Below are 16,843 nucleotides of genomic sequence, written 5' to 3'. Positions count from 1 at the left end.
GGATTGTGGGAGTTGTAGTCCAAAAAGAGCTGGAGTAGGGCCTGATCTAGCAGCAGCACTTGCTTGCACCAGCACTCCAGCACCAGCACTTAGCAGTGGAGAAGAGCCAGGGGTAGCAGTTGGAAGTTGGGAGGGGGTGATGCCAGCAGTGGGGACAGGGTGGGTGAGTGTCTCCCCACACATGCTGCCGCCTGGCACACACTCTACCTGAGGCTATCATTTCACATGGCATCTGGGTGATCATCCAGTCCACACCTTACATTTCTCCCTGAGGGGAGTGAGATGTTGCAAGGCAGCCCTGGCTCAGGCACTGAAACGCCTTGGGCCACCCCTGGAGAGGGAAGTAGAACCACATCTGCTGGAAACACCCCAGCATCAACACGCCCACTGGCCAGCTGCCCAACCCACAATGCCACATGCAGCTCAACATCTGTAAAGGCCTTTATGCACATATGGTTGTATATGTGCCAGGGTTGTCATGTGATCAGGACCCACAAGTGACTGATCACATGGAAACCCATACCTGTGTAGACACCTTTGTTGTGCATTCAGCTGAGGGAGAGGAGATCAGGGGCAATGGCTAGCAGGCTTGTTCCTCCTTCTAGTCTCCCCAGATTCCGTGAATGTGTGGACAGGGACAAGAGGGTAGGGCTTCTCTCCCGTGGTTGGCTTAGGCCTCCTTTTCACACTGCCTTTTGGCAATGCATAGTAAGCCCTTTCTTGTTAAAGTTTGGATGTGGATTTGGTCCGTGTCTTCGGAGGGGCAATGCCGAAGGTGGGGGCGGAGGACGGCAGTTTGCTCCACACATTGTGGAACCCTGAGAAGGGTTCCCCTTAGTAATGAACTCAAATGTACATCTGCATGGCCATCCAAGGGAGGATGTAGTCACTCTATTCGTCCTGCATTGTTTTGAATGAGATACATATTCCAGCATGTATTCAGTTGCACAGCTCCATCCACATCAGCACCATGTTTATATCCCATTAGAGCTGGAACTGGATTGCTTACATTTGACTCTGGGGCAGAAACAGGTTGTATTTCACAAGGGCTGGAAGCTCTTGGCAATGTGCAGTCATTAAGCTGCTACTTCTGTGATTCACCCCTTCATCAAGATGAGCTTGCACCAACATGTTGTAAACCGGCCAGAGACGTAAATTCTGGGCGGTATAAAAATGTTTTAATCAAAAAAAAAAAAAAAAAAGCTGGTCCAAGAGCACACTGTATCTTCTTGGCAGACCATGCCACAAATGAGAATTCTTCAGCAATAATGAGGCACTCTCATCCTGCTGGTGCCACAAAGACTTTTATTTTGACTAATTTCTGCTGTTAACTGCTTTTAAAAGGCAGTATAAGAGAGATTAGCTGAAAGGTAAAAGAGCTCTACTAGACCTGATATAGATCTTTATAGTACTGTATGTAATTATATTGATTTCAAGCATGATGAACAGATCAGGATTCTTCAACTCAACTATGGCTTAAGAGCTGCACACACAACAGGATGAAAAGACATCTACAGCAATATGTCTCATTCCGGATGTATTTTACTGATAGGAAAAAGGTTATCTGCAAAAACCAGTGAGATGTGGCTGCAGCAAGTGGTGTGAAAGCACCAGCAACTACGGCATGGCAACTGAGTGGTTTCCAGCTTTGGGGGTAGGAGAGAAAATGTCTGCTCTTACCTTTTGGTGGCAGAGGCAGGGGGTGTGGTAGCCAGAACTGTTCAAGTGTATCATTTCTGATTGAATAGTTGCCCTGGGGTGGGCTAATAACTTCAGTAGGAATCTGGGGATGAGGCCATAGCTCAGTGGCAGAGCATCTACTTTTCATACAGAAGGGCCCAGTTTCACTCCCTGGCATCCTCAGGTAGGGCTGGGAAAGACTCTGGCCTGAAACCCTTGGAGAGCCATGGTCAGTCAGTGAAGACAATACTGAGCTAGATGGAACCATGGTCTGACTTGGTATGAGGCAACTTCCTAGGTTCCTAATAACTACTCAGAGCCCCCTGCCTCTACCCAGTACCTAAAGGTAAGTGTGAGACTTCTCCTCTCTGCCTTTGATTGGTCTGCTGGTGGTTACTATTGGTTTTGCCTAGTGAACTGAAGGGCTGCAGACTCATAGAGATAAAGGGTTGGTTTACACCATCAAGCATTAGAGATTCTTATCCCAAAAGTAATTATCTATATTTATATGAATAGTAACTATGCCACCCTTACCCTCTTGAGCCCCTCTTCAGTCATTCTTTAACTAAACAGAATTCTGAAATTCAACCAGTTCCATGCACTTTATACATGATAATAATATCTATGATTTATACAGCACCTCAGCCACTAAGCACTGTATGATGACTGAGTTAAAAAGACCAATTCCTGCTGGCAGGCATACAATCTAAAAGTAATACAAGCTATTCCTCAAAAGAACACACTTCTATGTGGCTAAATGGAGACAACAAATAATCCTGGCGGTAGATGAGGGGTTATTAAAATTATGGGAATATGCCTCTATGGCTAAGGGTAGTGCTTAATTACAGAACACGTCAGATAAAACATTTATTTCCACTTGGGAGCCTTTCATAATTTACAAAGTAGCACAGGGTAAACACCCCCTCCAAGATTTGGCTTTTCTTTCTAGAATATATGGCTATTTTGGTGTTGTTCTTTTGTTTGTTTCTCTTTTTTCCCCCTAATAATTTTTGGCAAGGGTGGATTTGTGTGGGTGGGTCTCTTTCTTTTGGAAGGGGGAGCTTAGAAGGCTGCTGGACCTCCCAATTGATGTATGCAATTATGAGATGTCCAAGAACTGCTAATTGTAAAATTACTTTTTTTTCTTTTCCTTTTTATTGTTTACTGTTTCTTGTTTGTTTTTGTTATTTTGTCGAAAAACAATAAAAAGGGGTTTTTTTAAAAGAAGAAGGGGGGAAATGCACTTCAAGAGCTCCCAATGAATCTAGATCTCCCTTTGTGCTTTTTAAGAAGCACCAGCCTCTCATTTGCCCCTTGTTTGTGTATGCAAGATTGAAGCAAATTAAGGGGTTATTATGTAGTGAGAACTGTTCGTGTAAAATAGCATCCTGCTCTAATTGGAGACTTTCCACCTAGGTCTGAAATTTTTCAACGGGAATGGAAGTCTATAGAAATGGAACGCAATTTGTTTGGGTTTCAGGACAACAACATGGAATTCAAGACCTGCTTTAAGATATATTCCAATCACAGCAGAGCGATATTGGACAACACACACGATCCAGAAGAGCTGGAGAACATCCAATACTATATAAAAGCTAATGAGTACCAGAGGTATAGCAAGGTTGGAGTAGGCCCAAGACAAGAAGAGAAGAAGAGTCCCTGCCCGCCCCCACCTTTCTCTCTTCCCTGCCCAGACTTTTCTTCAGAAGAACTGGAAGGACATGGTGAAAAACAAAATATTCTCAGCATGCTGTTTCTCTGTCAGTCCGGCTGAGGAAGAGGCAGAGGCGTAACTATAGGGGGGGCAGGGGGGGCACGTGCCCCGGGCGCCATCTTTTCTGGTCACATGGGGGGCGCCGCCATGACCAAATTTTTAATTTTTTTTTTAATTTTTTGTTAATACAAATGTTTCCTGCTCAGTGCAGCAGTGCTGCAGCAGTCAAGGGAGCGCATCGGTGCCCCCTTCCCCACGAGTGGTCCCTTCCGCGCCGCCTGCACCCCCCCCCCATTGCTTTGCTGGCACCTGGCGGCCGCCAGTCAGTGGCCTGGCTTGGTGGCGGCGGCGGGCGCTTGTGAGGAAAAACCTAAGGGGGGGGCATGGTGGGGGGGGCGCCATTTCAGTGCTTGCCCCGGGCGCCGTTTTCCCTAGTTACGCCTCTGGGAAGAGGTGGGTTGAACATGAGCACTAGCCAGTCAGTCAAGAGAAGAGGAGGAGTTGGGAATGCTTCCTAGCACTCGTTTCTTCTCCTCTCCTGGACAGGACAATTGAGATGAATCCTCCAGTCAGGAACCAGCAGCAATTGTCGCCCTAGAAGTGGGCCCCCTCCCTCCGAGGGTCCAGGGACATTTGCCCCACCCTGATCAATAATAGGAACATAGACTGGCAGTGGCTTCTCCAAGGTTGCAGGCAGGAATCTCTCTCAGCCCTATCTTTGAGATGGCAGGGAGGGAACTTGGAACTTTCTGCTCTTCCCAGAGCGGCTCCATCCCCAGAGGGGAATATCTTACAGTGCTCACATGTGGACTCCCATTCATATGCAACCATGGCGGACCATGCTTAGCGAAGGGGACGTCATGCTTGCTACCACAAGACCAGCTCTCCTCTCCTGAGTTGCACCCTGAGCTCTCCTCTCTAGTTGCACCCCTGATGAGCACAAATATCATGATCAGCAATGGCAGCTAGTAAAGCAGCTCATGAGAGAAAATCACTGAAGGCTGCAGTTTGAATATTAAGTGGGAAGGGGAGTCCCCACCCTTACCTTTAGGCACCTTTAGTATATGGCCAAAGAGGCAGGGGATGCTGCTTCCAGCATCATGCAAGCACACCGTTTCTGAGTGGAGAGCTGCCTTGGCAAACTGCCTCACTGGCTCCTACTGATCATCAGACGTCACTTATGTTTCCATCTACATTTTTAAAATTCTTCCAACTATCCTGATTAATTCTATACCAAATAACCCAGCAAGCATGGTGTAGTGATTAGAGTGCTGGACTAGGACCAGGGAGACCTGAGTACGAATCCCTGTTCAGCCATGATACTTGCTGGGTGACTCTGGGCCAGTCACTTCTCTCTCAGCCTAACCTACTTCACAACTTATGTATGAAGTACACCCCTATAGGCTCCTTGGAGGAACAGCAGGATCTAAAATGTAATAATAATAAATAATTAATGATGATTATAATTAATGATGATGATGATGATTGATGATGATTATATCACTGCACACACACACCCAGTGATGTAGATAGGCTATACCTCCTTAGCAGCTCAGGTGGAAGAGGAATGCTGCAAGTCCATCAAACAGTAGAGGAGGAGAAAAGAGGCCTTGAAGAATATATCAAGGACAGTGAAGAAGATGCACTTCAAATGGTCAAGAATGAGAAACTATTCAACACCAATGAAACAAAGCAGACCTACAAGAAAGAACAAGTCTACAAGAAAGAACAAGAGCAGAAAAATGGAAAAATAAGCCATTGCATGGTCAATATTTGCACAATATAAGTGGAAAATCAGACATCACCAAGACCTGGCAATGGCTTAAGAATGGCAATTTGAAGAAAAAAACCGAGGGTCTAATATTGGCTGCACAAGAACAGGCACTAAGAACAAATGCAATATGAGCAAAAGTCGAAAAATCCACAACAAACAGCAAGTGCCGCCTTTGTAAAGAAGCAGATGAAACTGTGGCCCATCTAATCAGCTGTTGTAAAAAGATCGCACAAACTGACTACAAACAATGGCATGACAAGGTACCAGGGATGACACACTGGAACATCTGCAAAAAATACAAGCTACCTGTAGCCAAAAATTGGTGGGACCATAAAACTGAAAAAAATGGTAGAAAATGAAGATGCAAAAATATTATGGGACTTCCGACTACAAACAGACAAACATCTGCCACACAATACACCAGATATAACTGTAGTCGAGAAGAAAGAAAAACAAGTTAAAATAATCAACATAGCAATATGGTGATAGCAGAATAGAAGAAAAAGAAATAGAAAAAAATCACAAAGTACAAAGATCTACAAATTGAAATTGAAAGGCTGTGGCAGAAAAAGACCAAAATAATCCCAGTGGTAATTGGTGCCCTAGGTGCAATTCCAAAAAACCTTAAAGAGCACCTCAACACCATAGGGGCCACAGAAATCACCATCACCCAACTACAAAAAACAACTTTACTGGGAATAGCCTATATTGTGCGACGATATCTATAATAACAGCAACAACATTGATAATAGAATTCTGGCTTCCCAGGTCCTTGGGAAGGACTCGATGTCTGGATAAAACAAACCAGTCAATAACACCTGTCTGACTGTGTAAACAACAACAACAATAATATTCTGCGATATCTATTATAATAATAACAGCAACAACATTGATAATAAAATTCAGCCATCTCAGGTCCTTGGGAAGGACTCGATGTCTGGATAAAACAAACCAATCAATAACTCCTGTCTGACTGTGTAAACTATAATAAAAAATAAAAATAAATAAAAATAAATAGAATAGAAGAAAAAGAAATAGAAAAAATAACAAAATACAAATGTCTACAAACTGAAATTGAAAGGCTGTGGCAGAAAAGGACCCAAAAAATCCCAGTGGTAATTGGCACCCTAGGTGCAATTCCAAAACACCTTGAAGAGCACCTCAACACCAAAGGGGCCACAGAAATCACCATCAGCCAATTACAAAAGGCAGCTTTACTGGGAACAGCCTATATTTTGTGACGATATCTATAATAATATTGACAGCAACAACACTGATAATAAAATTCAGCCATCCCAGGTCCTTGGGAAGGACTCGATGTCTGGATAAAACAAACCAGTCAATAACACCTGACTGTGTAAACAAGGAATAATAATTACTAGTGGGCCCGGGCGCAGAACATCTGCGTCTCCAGGCCGAGTGCCACCGCCGCGGCCGGGCCGAGTCCCGCCACCGCAGCCGGGCCGAGTCCCGCCTACAGAGGCGTAACTATAGGGGGCAGGGGGGGCACGTGCCCCAGGCACCATCTTTTCTGGTCACGTGGGGGGCGCCGCCATGACAAAAAATTAATTTTTTAAAAAAATTTTTGTTAATACAAATGTTTCCTGCTCAGTGCAGCAGCGCTGCAGCAGTCAAGGGAGCAAGTCGGCGCCCCCTCCCCCACGAGCGGTCCCTTCCGCGCCGCCCGTGCCCCCCCCCCCGCTTTGCTGGTGCCTGGCGGCCAGTCAGTGGCCTGGCTTGGCGGCGGCGGCGGGCGCTTGTGAGGAAAAACCTAAGTATAATGTAGTATGTTGGGGGGCGCGGGGGGCGCCATTTCAGTGCTTGCCCCGGGTGCCGTTTTCCCTAGTTACGCCTCTACCCGCCTACGACCCGCAGCCGGGCCCGCCGCCACCACCACCGTGCTGCCGGACCGGGCCAGGCCGCCCCTGCTGCCTCACATCTGCGGCCAGGCTGGGGTCCGCCGCCGCCGCCTGGCCCGCACCGTGGCCTGGCCTGCCGCCGCCACCGCCTGGCCCGTGCCACAGCCTGGCCCGCCGCCTTGCCTCTGCCGCAGCCTGGCCCGCCGCCTTGCCTCCGCAGCCGCCCAGCCAGCCAATTCTCCTGGGTGCACCAGGACCTATCAGGCGCCCCCGCAGCCCAGCCAATCAGCTGGGCTGCTGGTATGCACGTTCGAAAGGCACACCCAGGAGAATTATATATATAGATTAAAAAATAATAATCCCAAATTGAGTTGCTAGTTTGGAAGACATAGTTGCTATGCACAGGACTGTCTTTAGGAAACCAAACATATTAAGATGGACTGGTGGGGGTTCACCCATCACTAGAAAAAAGGGCACTGATGCATCCCTATAGCAGTGGAAAGCAACAGTGCTATTTCCCAGCGACCAATGTCACAATGAAAGACCAAAAGCTGTAGATACAGTCTATTATCTTTCAAAATCCAGTCTATTATTTTACCTTTCTTCTCAACTTTCTGGTGGTACCAGTCCCACACATGAAGGTGAAGGCAGGCAGGCTCACAGAGGTGTGGGACACAATCAACCTATTTACCTGTCCACAGACATCTATGGGTCCTTGGCTTTTTGTGGTATCCCTGACTGTTAGAAGGAGAGGCTGGATTCCAATGTCTGCCACATCACAGTACTAGACACATAAACAGTTCTATTCGCGTCATCATTTCCTCATGACGTAACTTAAGCCAGAGCATCACCCTGAATACCACTGAAGTCAATGGCAAAAAATGTATTGATTAACATTCCTGGATTAGGACAGTACAACCTTGTAAACTGGGAGTAATTCAGTTTTGCTCTGTAGATGCCAAACTATTGCTAATGGAGTTAGGATTGATCCCTGAGTTTAAGGAAGACACACACAGTCTTGGTTGCAGCAGGCTCTTTTTCTGCCCACAAGCAAGATGTACATCACACTGCACAATTTATTTATTTATTTATTTATTTTTCTAAAAGTACTTTCTTTTCCTGAAAATGTTCCTTAGATAAAGAGCTGCTTAATGACAGAAAGGCTACTAAAATCCACCCATGAAGCAGAAAATTGCTTACATGCCCTTTTTGTTAAATGTTTTCACCCTCTTTTCACCCTCTCTCACAACACTAGAACCAGGGTCACCATAAGCAGCCATGGCAACGGTGTGGTCCATTTAGATTGCCACATCCCCCCGGGGATCTGGGAAAAACACTTCTATGATCTCTCTTAGGATTCTTCCACAGAAAGCAGATGCCCTGGGCAAGCCAGAGAGGACACGAGCGCGTGGCCACCAGTGACAACATCTGCAGTGAAGAGTCTTGTTGCCCAACTGAGATCAGGAAAGACCCCGGGGGATGATGACCTGGTTCTACCTGGGGTCTTCAAAAATAATCCGGACTGGTGGGCCCCCATCCTGGCCTATTTACCTTCATTGATACACATGGTCATATCCCAAGGACTTTGGGGCAGCAATTATAAGCCATTATTGTTCCCATTTTCTAAAAGGGCAGAAGGGACAACCCTGCCAACTACTGACCCATTAGCCTGCTCAATACAATTAGCAAGCTCTATGTGAGACATCTGAATTGGAAGTTTCAAGGCTGGCTGAAGCAGGAAAATTTGCTGGCAAAGGAACAAGTCAGCTTCCGGGAAGGAAGGTCCATGATTGACCAATGCCTAGTACTCCAGCACCTTATTGAAAAATACTCATCCTGCAAAACACCCTCCCTTTATGTAGCCTTCATAGACTTTAAAGCAGCTTTTGACTCCGTCTCGTGAGTCAAATTGTGGGAGAAGCTGAAAGCTTCCACGATTGACCTGCGACTGTTATATCTAATTTGCATGTTCCACACTGGCACGATGTTCAAGTTAAGGTGCAACTCTCAGGGACATCTCACAGGGGCCACTGAAACACGGAAGAGTGTAAAGCAAGGCTGGATACTGGCCCCACTCTTATTTAACTTCTGCATCAACACCATGGTGGGCCGGTTCAACAATCTAGAGTTTCACCCCCCAAAACTAACAGGAGCCCATATTTCCATCCTACTATATGCAGATAATGCAGCAATAGTCTCAAGGACCCCTAATAGTCTTAAACGAGCACTGAGGGCCTTAGTGCAATACTGCAAGGAAGATCTGCTGGAACTTAATTACCACAAAACCAAAATCATGGCCTTTGCCAAAAGGCCTAAGACTCGCTCTTGGCATATAGATGGGCACAAGATAGAACAGGTTCCTTCCTTTAAGTATCTGGGGGTAGTCCTTCACTCTACTGGCACTAGAAGGGCACATGGGGACTACGTTGCTATAACGCACAGAGGAGTTCTTCTGCCATCCTTAAGTTTTTTCAGACAAGAGGTGGCCACTACAAACCCACAGTGCTTAAACTGTACAAAGCCAAGCCACTAGCACTGCTTCTTTGTGGTATCCAGCTGGGTCCCTTCTCCAACGTCACTCCATTGGAGCATGTGCAATCATAGTTCTTAAGAGTAACCCTTCAAGTCCCAAGATGTGTCTTTAATGTTACCCTGCGATTGGAGACTGGCCTGATGAAAGTGGAGGCAAGGGTCTGGATTAGCATATGCAAATACTGGCTCAGGTTAATTCACTGCCCCTTTGGTCTTGGCCCCCTAACCCTGAGTGAAGACTTCAAATCCAGCTGGAAACAGTCAATATGGACTAACATATTGTCCCTGGGCCAATCCCACCTCACCTCATAGGTAGAATGGGCTATGATCCAGCCAAGGTTCTCATCAAAAGGGCATTACAGACATAGTGTCAAACTGATATAGGCAGGGCTCTGAATTTCCTCGCTAGTGAGGGATGTAGATATTCTGCCCCTCCTGTGGCACACCTAACTCAGCTGGAAGTTCCAAAGCACAGGAGGGCCTTCACGCTGGCACATTGCCATGTTCAAGCAGTACTTGAGAGACATTACAGGAAGATCCCATTTCCAGAATGACATTGCCCTTGTGAATCTGGGCAAGTAGAAACAACTGAGCGCATCCTCCTTTGGTGCTTGTTTTACAGGGATATCCACTCCACCTTCATTCTACTGCTATTATGTAAGTATCTAGATCATACGGACCAATTTTACACCTCCCTGCTGCTTTCCGACTCCAACTCTGATATCACCGACCGAGTTGCCAGGTTCTGCGTGGCAGCGATTAAAATCCAGCAGTTGATGTCCTCCTGTCCAGCAACTTACTTTATGGACTAATTTCAGCATGCCCTCTGCCTGCTGCCTTAGAGCGATTCATAGCAGCCCTGCACTCCTACAGATCTACAACTCTACAGCGTTCTGGCTTGTTACCCTGCCCTAAAACTTCTATCATGACTATAGTTGCCCCTGTATGATTGCACTGTATATGCCTTTTTATAACTTTTTAAAGGCCTCTTATAGGACTTTATAGTGCAATTTTGCCTCTTTCTATAATGTTCTTAATTTTATTTTTATAGCTTTTTAGTATATGCTTGTGTTGTTATTCACCCACAGTCTTTTAATATTTACTTCTTTATAACCATAGTTTGCATTTTACTTCTATTTTTGGCCTTTTATCGACTTAAAATAGGTTTGTATCTTGCATTTAGTCATTTATCCACAAGCTTTTAATATTTGTTCTTTTATGTAATCAGCCCTTTTACTTTATGCTGGTCTAAGACCGTAATAACGATTGATGGATGGATGGATGGATTGATTGATTGGTTGGTTGGTTGGTTGACTAGAACCAGGGGTCATCCCATGAAACTGAAGGTCAGGAAATTCAGGACCGACAAAAGGAAGTACTTTTTCACACAGCACATAGTTACTCTATGAAATTCTCTGCCACAGGATGTGGTGATGGCCACTAGCTTGGATGGCTTTAAAAGGGGCTTAGACAAATTAATGGAGTACAGATCAATGGCTGTTGGTTATAGGCCACCTCCATCCTCAGAGGCAAGATGCCTCTAAATGCCAGTTGCAGGGGAGCAATGGCAAGAGAGAGGGCATGCCCTCACCTCTTGCCTGTGGGCTTCTCAGAGGCATCAGGTGGCCCACTGTGTGAGACAGGATGCTGGATTAAATAGGCCTTGGGCCTGATCCAGCAGGGCTGTTGTCATGTTCTTATGTTCATTAAACAATCAACAGATATTTGCAAAAATTGGTTGACTATATTGAAGATGTATAATAAACTACATTTCCCAACATGATTTTGGTTATTTCATTAGAGCAGGCCTGCTCAACCTAGGCCCCCCAGCTGTTTTTGGACTACAACTCCCATAATTCTCAGCCACAGCAGCCAATAGCCAGGGATTATGGGAATTGCAGGCCAACATCTGCAGGAGGGCCAAAGTTGAGCAGGCCTGCATTAGAGTCACTATAAAGGGTATACCATTTCTGTGTGTAATCTCTGTCTGAAACATTCAGATTCTTAAGAATACTATTTATTTCAAGGTTATAGTTCAAGGTATGCAGAAATCATACGAAGCAAATGAAATATGGTCCTTGGCATACTGTTGATTTAGGAGGGCAAAATAACCAGGGTCATTATCGAACATAGAACATGGTGTTCTTAAGCCCACATAAATCATTTGAGCCTAACTCTATGTTGGCTTGTGGCCTAGGAGTCTTCCATGAGAACAATTAAGTGCTTTTACAATAAAAAACATTGATACTAACTTGTGTATCTTTTGAAAATCTCTAAGGAAATACCTTTCCATCCCTTTATTGAATGTACTGAAAAGGGAATTTCCATATGCTGATACTTTTCCCCCTGTTATGCAACATTCTCCCCTTGCAGTTACAACACTCTAGTTAGTTACATTCCATCATTAGCTCATGTCAGCACTTTTGTGCTGATTCTCACTGTTCAGAATCAGAATCATCTTTATTATGGTCTCTAACCAGAAAAGAACAAAGAAAACAAAGCACAGATACTTACTATTCTGGAATATTTTCAGTGCATCAGTATGGATGGGTAACACTGGTGGGATGTTTAGATTGAAATCTCTAATACGGAAATTTTCAAATAACTTGAGTTCTCTTCAAGGGCGAAATAAATACGTGTTTTGTAAACAATATAATAACCTCATTGTTAAAATCACAAAATGTTGTCTCCTGCTTTGCACACAGCTGACAGAATATTTTAAAAAGAAAATCTGAGTGCTTAACATAAAAATGCCCCACAAAGGCTGCTATGAAGTTTTACAACTGAGCTTTGGTTTTGCTCTTTTCAATAGGTTTGCATTGCTCACAATCTAACCTACTGAGGCTATTCACATGCACTTGCAAAACTGGGTGAAGGGAGTCCAGCCTGGTTTTGAATGTGTGTGTGATCCCGATGGCACCATGGTGGCAAACCCACCTACGGAGCCACTCTTCGGGTTAGGAGAGCGAGCACTCTCCTCACCCCAATTCTTTGAGCAGCTGGCAGACGAGGGGAGGGGGGTCCCCATAATGCATCGCACACTCATATGGTGCATTAGTGGAGCTCTGGGGGGCAGGGCAAAGCGTGGCAATGCATCGGGATTGCCCATTGCATTGGGCAATGCACCCCAGCCCTTGGAACTACCTGCAGCAGCCAGTGCTTGTGTGGGTGGGTGATCCACCCACCCAGGGATGGTGGAATGATTGTCTGCTGAGAAGTAAGCTCTTTAGGGCTTCCTCCCCACTAACCGAGTAGCCTGTTTCCATGAGCAGTGAGAAAAGGATCATAAGTTACTTCGCCAAGGAGTACTAATGAAGTGGACAGAGGACCTTCAGGAACGATGCTCTTATACCTCATTTCTACCAGAAAAGCTAACTGAGGTTCCCCGAGAATTTCGAGCTTCTATCTGAATGTTTCAAATCCCAAACCAAAAATCACTCAGAGCAGTCCCATTGAAATTAAAAGTCCAAATTGATTATTGCCTAACTTTTAATTTCAGTGGGACTACTTCGAGTGATATTCCCCATCATGTCAGCCATTGTGATTGCGTACTAGCCCTAGCTGTCAGAGGGTATGTTCACCTTAGCTTTTTTAAAGCAGCGGATCTGTAAGTACGAAGTGACAAAAGAGCAGTTCAACAACATGGCTGCTCCTCTTAAGATGTTGAGCTGACCACTGCCCAAGACTGGATTTTGACCTTCCTGTGGTGTTATTTATCCTTCCAGTGAGAGGTTTGGGATCAGCAACATCTTTGTTTTCTTTATCCCTGCAGAGCAGAACTAGTGTACCCAAAAGGAATGCAGACCACTGTAGAATCCAAAGGAAAGAGTTGTCGTATGCAAGGACAAGGCAGTGGGGTTGAATCAGGAATATTAATAGTTTGATTCAGTGGCGCATCTAGGTCCAAAATAAACCCAGATCTGAAGGGCTTTGGAAGCCCCCCCAAGCTCCCCCCCGCAGTGAGGAAACACCCCCCCCCATCACAAGGACCTCCCCTTAAGTCTTTTTTTAAAAAATCAATACCTGCCAGTGCTGCTCCTGCCTCTGGAGGGCCTCCAAATGTTCTGGGGGGCCCTCCCCAGAGCCCTGTCTCTGCCAGTGTTGGGATGGGGTACAGCTGTAGCAAGGGTGGGGGGCAAGGAGAAAGTGTCTCCTTTTATATTTAAAAGAAATGCCACTGCATGGCAGCGGCAGTACTTGTGTGGGGGATGAGGAGATGAGAGTTTCCCCTTTTACTGGGATGGGTGAGCTCCTTCCAGCTCCCCTCCCTGCTTCCAAGTGACTGCACAAGCTTCTCTGCTGTGCAGTCTGTTTCCGGCCTTCCTCCATGTGAAGGAAGCAGAGAGGCGAGAGGCTTGTGCAGTCACTTGGAAGGAGAGAGGGGAGCTGGAAGGAGCTCACCACCCCCTGTACTGGTAAAAGGGGGAGCTCTCGCCTCCTCAGCCCCCACCTTCCCTGCAGCTGCCACCACCACCACCGTGCCCCATCCCACCCTCCCTGGGTCATGGAAAATCATTAGGTAAAAGACAACTCTGCCCTCCTCTCCCCACACTTTCCCCACAAGTATTCCACCACGCAGTGGAATTTTTTAATGTAAAGGGGGGACTTTCTCCTTCCCCCCTACCCTGGCTGCAGAGGCAGGAGGCCATGGAGCAAATCCCCAAGGTCCATGGCAAGGAGCACCTCTGGTTTAATGAAATAGAGAGAATGTACCAACTCCTTTTCCATGCTCTTGCTGCTGGCTGCTAGTCCCACCTCGACCCCAGAACCGGAATACAAGTAATTGAAGCCCCATTCAGAAGATGGCCTGAATCAAGGAATGGATTAACCCAAAAACAACACAACCACCTGTCATCTATTATGTCCTGGACTGTCCTGGCTTTCTGCAACCATAGACAGGCAACATAAACAAAAGGTTTATCAGGCTGGTAGGCCATCATACAGTGGCCAATGAGCTTTTCTTTCGCTTGTCACAAGGTCACAAGTTGAATAGGTGATCAACTTATACATACCATTGAGGGACCTTGTTTCAGCTGGATAAGCAGAATATCTACTGAAGTACTATCCATTCTCATGAATCACTGTATTCCTAATAATGGACAATTCTAAAATTCAACAGGGTAGGGAAAGAGAGATGTTTGCGACAGATCGGTGTACACATTACCGATATGTTCATGAAAACTTGGTTGTGGGGCATGGAGTCTGAGACTAGCATAAGCTGTATACACAATTTGATTCCTGTTTGCAATTTCACATGCACTGACATTGGCAGGTGCATGCCAATGGTTTCCTTGTTCAAATGTACCATGGAAATGGTCACTGAGAATAATCAGCTGCTATTAAGGATAGGAAAAATGCATCAAATAACTGAGTTGCCATAACATGGTGGAGGCAATCAACAGCCGTTATTATCATTCACACTGCCTACTTAGCAACAGCTGTTGTTTAATAACAAACCACTTTAAAGGAATACAGCAGCAGATTTGAAATGTTTCACAGTACAAGTGTAATATACCAGTTTATTAAAAATGCTCCAATTATTGTGTGACAAATCCCTGCCTCATTTCTGAGTTCAAGAGTTGCTACATGGTTGATTTGTTCACATATTTAGAATTAGCCTGGCAGAAGCTGCACAGCTTTTAATCCACAGCTTTACTATTTCTGAGTAATATTGCATATATTTACATTTGTGCAATGTTACTCACAAATGAATGCTTAGGGCTGAAATCCCATGCATGCTTAGCTTGGGGGTAAGCTCTACTAAACTCAGTAGGATTTACTTCTGAGTAAATATATGTAGGGTTGGATTGAAGACAGAATGTGGCAGAATTGCCCAGGTTTCTTAATATGCTACATATAAAACAGAGAGAAGAAACAGTTAGAATGTTGAGCTTAAAGGGTTTCCACTCTGGAAACAGACTATATATATACTCTGCTGGACAACTCTCTCTCTCTCTTACTTTCAGCAAAGTATTTATTGTTACAAATGATAAACAATGATGTTTTAAAAAATCCCAAACTTATAGTTCTCTTCCTTTCCCCACATTGGCTAACATCCTGACCCAAGTACTCAACAGTGCTACCCAGGGGTTACTCCAAAAGACTACTACTTTTCAATAGGATTTACTCCAGCAAATAATGGCCGGGTTCACATGTACACTATAACCAAGGTTATACATAGCTGGCCAAGGTTGTAACTGCTGCCAAGCCCCTGTCAAACCTTCTGCCCTACCAGTCCGCATATCCATGTGTGGGTGTGAGCTACTGCCACTGCCCCAAAGGGCCAGCCCATCATCCTGGGGCATCTGGAAACCGGGACTCTCCTTTCCCAGGAATCCTCGTGCCAGGACATCAATAGGGGTGTGCACAAAACTGGTTGCCCAGTTTGGCTTGAGTCCGGACCAGACTCAAACCAAACCAGGCATGTTCGGTTTTGTGTCCTGTGAACATACTCCTGGCTCAGCTTGAATTCGAGCTGGTTTGGGGGTTCCAAGTTTGTTTGTTTGTTTGTTTAAATGAAAGACTCACCACCAGGTCTGGGTCGGCAGAGGTGTGTGTGTGTCTGCCATCTCCCTCTCCCCCCACCGGCCTTCTCCCACTCTAAAAAGGACTGGTTTGATCCATTTTTGGGGCATTCTGGCCCTTCCTCCTATGGTGGTGGCCATTTTGGAGGCCACCAAGTATTCCCAGTGGGCCTCTGCATGGCCAGGTCTGACACAGGCCAGACCTAACCCTAACCCTAACCCCTCTGCTCTTATGTGGGCAATGAAACATGGAGCATCTAGATGTTCTCTGGGTAAGTGCAGAAGTCTGCCAGGGAAGAAGGGAAGGGGGTTTGGAGGAATCTTTTCTATTCTTTACAAAGAAAGGGTGGGGGTGGGGCCCAGCCACTTCCCCTGGGGGGAGGTTTACAACCCTGGTTACTCATGAGCAAGGCCCTAGTTACTCCTCATCAAGAAGAGTGTGGACACAAAATGACCACATGGACTATGCCCGCTCAGGATAGTGTCAGGCTATGAGTGCTCCAAGTAGAGTTGTGTTGCTGTGTGTTGGGAAGCAGTGGGTGAAGGTATCTCTGAGACTGTTTTCCTGCTCCTGGGGATGGTGGCCAAGGTGCCAGCCCCCTGCCTGGCCATTCACACTTATGCACAAGTGTGCCATTGCCAGTTGCCCCTATAGGTGACCTTGCTGTCCTGGGGTCAGGGGAGCAGAAGAAAGTGCCCTCCCCCATGATTCCCAGCACTTGCTCATCTGCATACTGTGCACAGATGGAGCAGATCCTGG

General features: G+C 45.8%; 1 long non-coding RNA gene across 3 annotated transcripts in view; it reads right to left on the bottom strand.

Moving 5' to 3' along the window:
* Positions 1 to 16,843, bottom strand: part of LOC128340423 (uncharacterized) — a 110,690-nt gene that overhangs the window by 15,225 nt on the left and 78,622 nt on the right. Inside the window, exon 1 of one of the 3 annotated variants that reach the window (XR_008313705.1) lies at positions 7,626 to 7,764. The exons of the other annotated variants lie outside the window; for them this stretch is intronic. This is a non-coding gene — a long non-coding RNA (uncharacterized LOC128340423). Of the gene's footprint in view, positions 1 to 7,625; positions 7,765 to 16,843 lie in introns of those variants that run through there. 3 annotated transcript variants of the gene reach the window in all.

Source organism: Hemicordylus capensis, chromosome 1 (genome assembly GCF_027244095.1).
Source record: "Hemicordylus capensis ecotype Gifberg chromosome 1, rHemCap1.1.pri, whole genome shotgun sequence".
Lineage (NCBI taxonomy): Eukaryota > Metazoa > Chordata > Lepidosauria > Squamata > Cordylidae > Hemicordylus > Hemicordylus capensis.
This window is presented reverse-complemented; position numbering and strand designations above follow the sequence as displayed.